Source organism: Mytilus galloprovincialis, chromosome 8, assembly GCF_965363235.1.
Source record: "Mytilus galloprovincialis chromosome 8, xbMytGall1.hap1.1, whole genome shotgun sequence".
Lineage (NCBI taxonomy): Eukaryota > Metazoa > Mollusca > Bivalvia > Mytilida > Mytilidae > Mytilus > Mytilus galloprovincialis.
In genome coordinates this window covers 932,647-941,980 of record NC_134845.1, presented here as the reverse complement: position 1 = coordinate 941,980, position 9,334 = coordinate 932,647, and the positions used below count along the sequence as shown (strand labels likewise).

General features: G+C 30.8%; 1 long non-coding RNA gene across 1 annotated transcript; it reads right to left on the bottom strand.

The window, feature by feature from the left end:
• Positions 1-1,521: 1,521 nt before the first annotated feature.
• LOC143084823 (uncharacterized) lies at positions 1,522-6,328 on the bottom strand. Its single transcript, XR_012981176.1, has 3 exons — positions 6,155-6,328; positions 4,352-4,553; positions 1,522-3,432 (listed from the first exon to the last, which is right to left on the bottom strand). It is a non-coding gene; the product is annotated as an uncharacterized LOC143084823 (long non-coding RNA).
• Positions 6,329-9,334: the final 3,006 nt, after the last annotated feature.

Here is a 9,334-nt window from a genome sequence, read left to right as displayed (position 1 = left end):
GAATATTTAAATTCTGATAAACAACCGAATATAAATTGTTGATCAACACCACTTTAACAGTATGTGAGTAATTAAATGTCAAATAGCAGTAAAATGTGAAAAAAGAAAATGTACTTCTTTACTGAACCGATCAAATTGTTTTAGATTTAAATGGCTATTTTGTGATAATATTATGAATTCATTTAAAGTTCAAGTGCCAATATATGTTATGGGTTAACCTCCTTTAAAATACTTACTCCCCAGAGTTTCTGAAAGATAAGTATTAATTCAATTTATACATTAACAGATATTGAATAATTGGAAATATCATATAAACTGTTTTTCCAAATTTTGTTAATTGTAATTGAATACTAAAAAATAAAATTACAAAAATACCGAATTCCAAGAAAATTTAAAACGGAATTGTCAAATTCAAAAGCTTTAAAGACACCAAACGACTTATTCCTGAATTTGTAAATGCATTTTCCTTATGGTTTATTAAACTTAAAGCTTGTTTAACCTCTCACTTGTATGACAGTCGCATGAAATTCTACATTACATATTTTTTAACTTCTTTCGCTACTAATTTCATTTACCATTAATATTAACATAAACATTCTAACACGAAGAAGACACTGTTAAAAATTGTCATCATACTTATATAAGCATATATATCTGAGGTACTCGTTAATTAGAAACAACCCAAAAGAAAAGATACACGACACAATTGGTCTTCACTTTAGACATTTTAGAACATACATATGAAGATAATGTGCTTACAATGCAGCTTGTCATGATTTTATGGATTGTGTCGTTAAACTATAATCATTAGCTCATATTTACGCCTCAAACGCTTATCAAAGTACTATCTTAAAGTACAATGATCACAAACTACTTACATTTCTACTTCAAGTTCTGATCTTACGTAATGCCTTATCTGTATTTCTACTTCAAGTTCTGATCTTACGTAATGCCACATCTGTATTTCTACTTCAAGTTCTGATCTTAAGTAATGCTATATCTGTATTTCTACTTCAAGTTCTGATCTTACGTAATGCCACATCTGTATTTCTACTTCAAGTTCTGATCTTAAGTAATGCTATATCTGTATTTCTACTTCAAGTTCTGATCTTACGTAATGCCACATCTGTATTTCTACTTCAAGTTCTGATCTTAAGTAATGCCTTATCTGACTCGTGTAAAATGAAAAGGAGATTTCGCTTTCAAAATGTGTTGCACTTAGTTAAATCAGTGTAAAACTACTAATAATATTTCAGTTTGAGAAGTTCTCAAGTAGGACCATATTGTATTCGGATTTCTATATTTGTTAGAGATCTCATTTATTTGTAAATCTGTCTGGTGTTAATCAATTATTCAATGAACTGAGGTTAAGTAAATTTCTTTGTAGTATTTAATAAAATATATACGTTTTACGTGTAGAAGTAACTGAAAAGTTAATGTAGAAGGTGAATGTCAAAACTGCTCAAGAAAATATGTTTCTCTAATGAATTAAAAGGCGTGGTTGATGTTAAACGAACGACATGTGACATAACATTTATTCTTACGTAATTTATTGAGTTTATTTTTCACAATTAAAATGTTAACAATGCAAGTAGAGTTCATATAAAGTGCATTTAAAAAAAAATTAAAAAACATTCAGAAAATAAAAGTTGCAGATGAAAATAGTGTTAAACTTTTAAAACGCAATAGAGATAAAGAAGTGATTAGACGTCGTGGGCAAAACACTGTCTTCAATCAAAAAGAAGCGTCCAAATTATATATGTCAAATTATGAACTGTTTCATTACAAGCCGTGATTAGTTCAATAGATTACCGAAAACAAATAAACTATGATTCAAGAACAAAACTGAACAGAATTAATAAAAAAACGACAAGAGATACACAACACTTTACCACAATCGCGATTTAAAAGTAAAGCTAGGATAAATGTGTATTCATTTATCACATGAATAAAATGAAAACATTTTTTTCAATTTCAGAATTTCCCTTTATCAGGTCCTTTCAAAACCGAATATTTGAATCGATCGGAACATCTGAAGAGCTAGATGACCAAAAAAAAGACGTTAAAATTATTAGCAAGTCAACGTCGTCTGACGAACTTACTAACCTAGGTTCTAAGATAATTTCTAAATCTCTAACCAAAACCTAATTAAAGAACCTTGTTCTTTCTTATTCTTTCCTCAAGTATCTGGAGTGCCACTACTTTTCTAATGTAGCACGGATAATCAACTTGTATTACTGTATTACTGGTTAGCTTGTCGAAAAGATAAACAACGATTATAAAAGAACATCTAGATCGGAATCAAATATTCTAGAACAGATATAAAATTAGGTGTATTTCTAGTAATGTATGATACTCATGAATAGCTCTAGTTGTTGCTATCATCAGGTCGATGTTACTTGATGTAATATCAGTTGTGCAGTTAATCTCTTATAATATACCATTATAAAATATCAAAATTCATTCATAACACATGGGAGTTTTCTACCACAACACTAGAGTTGGTCTAGGCCAGATTCTTGTTGGTTTTTTTTAACTCTTAAGCTTCATAATTCTGGTTTTCCAACAATGTAATTGTCAATATACAGCAATTATATATGACTTTTATAGCAGTAAGAGGTTTAACTAGCTATACAATCAAACAAAAAGTCCCTAATCAAATGACAAAATCAAAAGCACAAACGAATGGAAAACAACTGTCATATTCCTAACTTGGGGCATGATCAATTCATCCTTTTCTATTTATGTTTCCATTCGTTTGATATATTTGATCTTTTTAATTCGCCAGTTGATACTGTATTTTCTGTTTAGAATTTTACTGGAGTTCGGTATGTTTACTTTTGTACTTTTAATCTATATAAATGGGAACCACACCTGTATATAGAATACAAATTATCACTCGAGTTTGAGACACATCTTTATAAAAACGAATAATTCCTCAGACTTATCTAAATAAGTAATACTGTAAACCAACTTAATTTCGCGAGCGATTATTTTCGCGACTTTCGCGAGTAGAAAAATAACGCGAAATTAAATGGCCGCGAATATGTATAACTGGGATCTTTCCTTATTAAACTACATCAATTTAATTAGAAAATCGCGAAATTAAATCGCCGTGAAGTAGACTAGCTGGATATAAACGCGAAATAAAGTATCCGCGAAAATAAGTTGGTTTACAGTATAGAATTCAGATTAATTATAAAAAAAAATATTCAAGGTTTGTTTTTTTTAAATATATTCTTGAAATGTTCTCAGAAAGCTTTACAGCAGCAATAATTAGGCCCACACTGGTTAGGACTCCAACTACATCCTTTACTTCCATATCCGTAAGTTATCATATTCACTTTTCCGGCATCGGGTTGGGTATTAGAACTGTCAATTTGAAGACGTGCATGCTGCTTTCTAACGTGGTATGCATCGAAACAAGCAACGCTAGAATAAAAACCGGTTTATAATATAATAGACATGGATTAAAATCAAATTTCTCCTAACCTTGATTACTAAACGCACAGAACAAATAAGAAACACTAGCTGTTCGAGTGAAATTTTGAAACTATATCACCTTTGATGTATTTGAAAAAAAAATAAAGAATCTTGGATGGAGAGTTGTCTCATTGGACCTAATACCTCATCTTCCTATGTCTATTGAACTTCGTACTTTATTTGACCTTTAACTTTTTGATTTGATAGTCATGGATAAGTCTTTTGTACATCTAACACATTTCTGGCATACAAAATTTGAACCCGGGTATAAATTATGACTTTACTAAGTAGAGTAGTAAGGGATATGGGCCGTATGAAATGGAAAAGTTCGGAAGAATTATTTTTTTTGTCATTGTTCTTTTTACCATAATATATTTATATTTCAAAAACCGGAATGAAACGGATGAAATGTATTTTAGTACGTGTAGCTTTACTCTATTAGTTGATCTTTTGTATCTTTTAACTTGTGTGGGTTTTTTTTTGTTTTTTTAATTTGTCACATTCATGTATTCATTCTAGCTTTGAACTGTTCATTTAAATAAATCCTGTTTATGTTTTCAAATAATTGTATTATTCAATGATAACAAAATAACAAGACAAGTAAACTTATCGGTTCTATTCTGTGTATGGAAGTGTGTTAATTCAGGCAGCACTATCGAAAGTTTACTGTCTGTTTGTATATAAATCATTCAAATAAAACTGCAACTACTTTTTTTTTCTTTCGCTCGAAATTGGAATATCAATGTATTTTTTTCAGACATTGGTAGACCTTACTAAAATGATAATGATAAATCCCATATTTTCTCACATAGACCATCAGGGTAAAGAAAAAATCATTATATTGCATTATAATTGGGAAAATAAATACCTGTTTCCTTGGTTTTTGATTGAAGTAAGCATATCATGTTTTGCTGCAGTACACATAAAGTTACAGGTTGGTGCTGTTCCGTTACAATCTCTTCTTATTGCAAATACCCAGTTACCTACGCCTTGAATTGTGCAGTAGGTCTGTGCCATCTCATCGAAGTAATTATAGCTGAGACCAGATGCATCACTTGATGTAATAAACACTGAAATATGACGAGTTGACAATTTAAAATCTGGTGGCAAGAAATATAATGACACAAACATCGTTACATATATCCCTTTATTATTTGACACGTTCCTTTTGAAAACCCGGTATTTTTTTTTCTCCATAGATTTATGAGTTTCAAACAGCGGCATACTACTGTTGCCTTTATCTGGCAGTGATAATTTTTTATTATAAGTTAACAGAAAACGTTCTGTTGAAAGAGTTTCCTCTTAAGAAATTGCTGTTTCTCAATGCCCTTCACATTTGTATTGTTTTAGTCCTATTATAATATTTCATTTGTTTGAGCGTCGCTGATGAGTCGTTTGAAGATTAAACACAACTGTGGCGTATACTATTTAATTTTGGCATATCAAATGAGTTCGTTAATATGAAAAACTATCAAGAGACAGATTTTGGTATTGTAAAAAAAGAAATAGACAAAATCGATTGATATGCAATCTATACTATTAAACGGGAAGACCTCATTGTATATGTCGCTTTTCGTTCATCCACAATAAATTAATCATCATGCCTCTGTGTTCTGTAGGTACCATACATAGTCGCATTTGTCATCTGTTCTTATGACTATTCAGTTTGGGAGAAATACGAACATTAGTGTCGTCCGGATATTGTTTCCGTCATCAGACAAACTTTTAAGTCATATAAGACTCCCGTTTTTAATCTTGCACATAATTTTCATAAGAGTACTCTTGACAGGACTATAATGTTCGTGTTGATAGATACTCTCTATATAATATTGCAGTGATCGCCGTGGAGAAGAAACTTGAAATTGATAGTAAAAAAACTTCTTTATTGACAATATATGTATGTTCAAAGTATACAGAAACGCGCAAATAATGAAATTTAACAGAAAACAAAAAAATAACGGACTTTAGAAAAAAGGGAGAGGGCTTTAAAAATTGTTCTGTTTCCAAGTACCTATGAATTTTGATACATTTTCTTAATTTCTGTACACATAATATCTTTAACAAAACATCTCCTTACAACAGTTAACATAATTTTTAAAAGTAAAATCACAAAAATATTAACTCCGAGGAAAATTCAAAACAAAAAGTCCCTAATCAAATGGCAAAATCCAATAATAAAACATATCAAAAAATGAACAACAACTGTCATATTCCTGACTTGGTACAGGCATTTTCAAATGTAGAAAATGGTGGATTGAGCCTGGTTTTATAGTCGCATCAAATTCAACAAAGCTCTAAATGTGCGCGATTTCGCGAGTGTGTTCTAGTAAAGATTTAAATTACTAGGCAAATCAAATTATCATTGTTCACGTAATTCTAAAACTTGTCTTAATGCTAAATGTCTCTTTACTTATATTTTATATTGGACATGTTGATACCAACATTGAATTACAGTGACAAAAAAAGCAAGAACATATTTTTTTAATAAGAGTAATGCCATACTAGTAATAATATATATATATATATATATATATATATATATATATATATATATATATATATATATATATATATATATATATATATATATATATATATATATATAATTAAACACAATGCATCAATTGAGATAGACAAACATTTGTTTAAATAGTAAAAAATATATACTTACTTGCACATAAACCGGTCAACAAAATATTAGAAAGATACATCATTGACAGTGAAATCTGTATGAAGTAATACAGTTTGTCATTTTGTAGACTTATTTTATACCATGCAATATCCTGAATGATTTCGTTGAAACAATCTTTCATACAGACTGACATTTACGAGATGAGCCATTTCCAAGAAAATATATTCGGATTTCTCAGTACAGGTGTTGGTAACTATGTCACAAGGGAAGATAACGGGAATTACATCATATTTCGTGTGATCATAGTTCATGTACATGCTATAATGATGAATACAACAATATACGACAGTAAAATAATTATAGAAAATAAAAATTAACCACATGCTTTGATACCGGGACAATACAGAATTAAACATTAGAGATCTACGTTTATAAATGTCGGGAAAAAATTCCATTTGTCAAATGACAGAAAAAAAGAAAAAAAGTACAATAAGAATAGATTTGATAACGATAGTTGTTGGTGGTTATGTTTTGCTATCTAAACAATACGGAATTCTTTTTACCTAAAATAAACTCAAATCATTTTACTTCTAGGTATGAAGTCAATAACACAGGGTAATTCCGGTAGTTTTATCTTCAAAGGACAGACAGTCTGCTAAGAAAAAGAGTTTATTCCGTATGTCTGAATAAAAAATGAGGCGCTTGAGTTCATTTCCTATTTTCAGTAGGGGCTCGTAGGGACTCGTATTTGCAATAATGTAGTTTTGTCAGAAAAAGCATATAAGAAACTAGTCTAATTTTAAAAAACAATCCTACGCTCAACTGAAATTTTGCCAATAAGGTAAATATTTGTGTTAATTTGGTATTAAATGAAAGTTTTAGGACTTGGGATCACTGCATGCCACTCGTTGACAGTTTATTTTGAATAAGAAAAAAAATATATGACATTGCATATTATAGTGATATTTATAATATATAATAGGAGGGCAATTAGTCCTGTTTTTCAGATTGGAAGTTCCTGTGTTTTGCACTACGAAGCTTTCGAGAACAAGTGCGCTCTAATATACAATTAAAAGTGTATTGACTGTTCAGCACAATTTAGGATAGGGTATAGTTTTGAAAAGAAATGACTAATAAAGTATCACTTTATTGAAATTTCAGAAAAAGTAACCAAAAGTGCTTCAAATTGCAGAATTCAACATATAATGCCATGGGCTATGCATTAGTGTTTTTTCTTCTTATTAAAGGCAAAGTCCACAAAATACTACACATTCAACTATTGCTCAACAGAACCTATTAGAAACCTTCCTTTATCTATCATATTGCCAACACCAACTAATTGACATGTACGTATATGCTTGTAATAAGTCTGTGAATTCAGTCGGGGCCTTGATTATTACAAAAACAACTTGTCCTTTGTTAGCTTTAAAAAAGTCTGATTTTAGAACCTTAACTAATTTATAAAAGAGGGACGAAAGACACCAAAGGGACAGTCAAACTCGTAAATCTAAAACAAACTGACAACGCCATGGTTAAAAATGAAAAAGACAAACAGAAAAACAATAGTACACATGACACAGCATAGAAAACTAAAGAATAAACAACACGAACCCCACCAAAAACTAGGGGTGGTCTCAGGTGCTCCGGAAGGGTAAGCAGATCCTGCTCCACATGCGGCACCCGTCGTGTTGCTTATGTGATTACAAATCCGGTAAATAGTCTAATTCGGTAGGTCAAATTCATGAAAGGGAAGGGGATTGTAGTTACGACGTAAGGAACATATCCGATATCATTTGTGAAACGGTCATTCCATAACGGTCAACCAACTCGTGATGGCGTCCGTAAAATTTACGAACTATAACTATTGGATTGTCATTCGACGAATTTTGTATCAGGAAATACTTTTGTGGATTTAGAAATAAGGGACATAAAAAGTATTCTCGTCTGGATATTTTGTTATTTTATTTGTTTTAAGAAACAAGAGAAATATGATGCAGATTATATAAGTGCACCAGACATTTTTGACACAATTTTGAAAGATTACAACATCCTTAGAATTGAAAATGAGAGCGAATTAACGTGTTTTAATCTGTCAGATTTACTTGTATTGCCGGTACCAAGTCAGGAATATGACGTTTGTTAAACCTGGTACCTTTTGTAAGCTATTATTCGTGTGTTTCTCTGTCCTATATTTTCTCTCATTTATTTGTATTGTAGGTCTGTCATGTAGTGTTGTCATTTTAATGGTATATTTAACATTGCCATTAAAGCGGGAGGTTTGGAATGCCACAAACACAGGTTCAACCCACCATTTTTTTCTTAAAATGTCCTTTACCAATTCAGGAAAATGGCTATTGTTATATTATAGTTTGTTTCTGTGTGTGTTACATTTTAATGTTGTGTTTCTGTTGTGTCGTAGTTCTTCCCTCGCCGGATATTCGAACCCATGCTACTGAGATATCGTGACACCATATCGCCTCCACTGTAGCTGTCCCGCTAGACCACACGACCACCTGGGCTTCACAAAAATAAAGCTTAAGGTGGCCGTGTGTTGCCTTTCCTCGTTTATATATATATATGAGGTACTCAACAATCAGACAGAACCCCAAAGAAAAAATACACGACACAATTGTTTTTCATTTATGACATTTTAGAACATTCATGTAAAGATAATGTGCGTTTAATACAGTTGTCAAAACTACTCTTATGTATTAGTATTGGATACATAAAAGCAACAGTAGTATACTGCTGTTCGAAATTCATAAATCAATTGAGAAAAAAAATGAGAATATCAAATGTATAGCTTAATGCTTTTGTCTTATTTAAGACTTTGATATTGTGCTTGTCATGATTTTGCGGATGGTGTCTCGTTAAACTATAAATATTAGTTCATATTTACGCCTCAAACACTTATCAAAGTACAATCTTAAAGTACAATGATCACAAACTATTTACATTTCTACTTTAAATTCTAATCTTACATAATGCCATATCTGTCTAGTGTTAACTGAAAAAGAGTTTTCGCTTTCAAAGTGTGTTGCACTAAGTTAAATCAGTGTAAAACTACTAATAATATTTAAGTTTGAGAAGTTCTCAAGTAGGACCATATTGTATTCGGAATTCTATTTTAGTTAGAGATCTCATTCATTTATAAATCTGTCTGGTGTTAATCAATTATTCAATGACCTGAGGTTAAGTAAATCTCTTTGTAGTATTTAA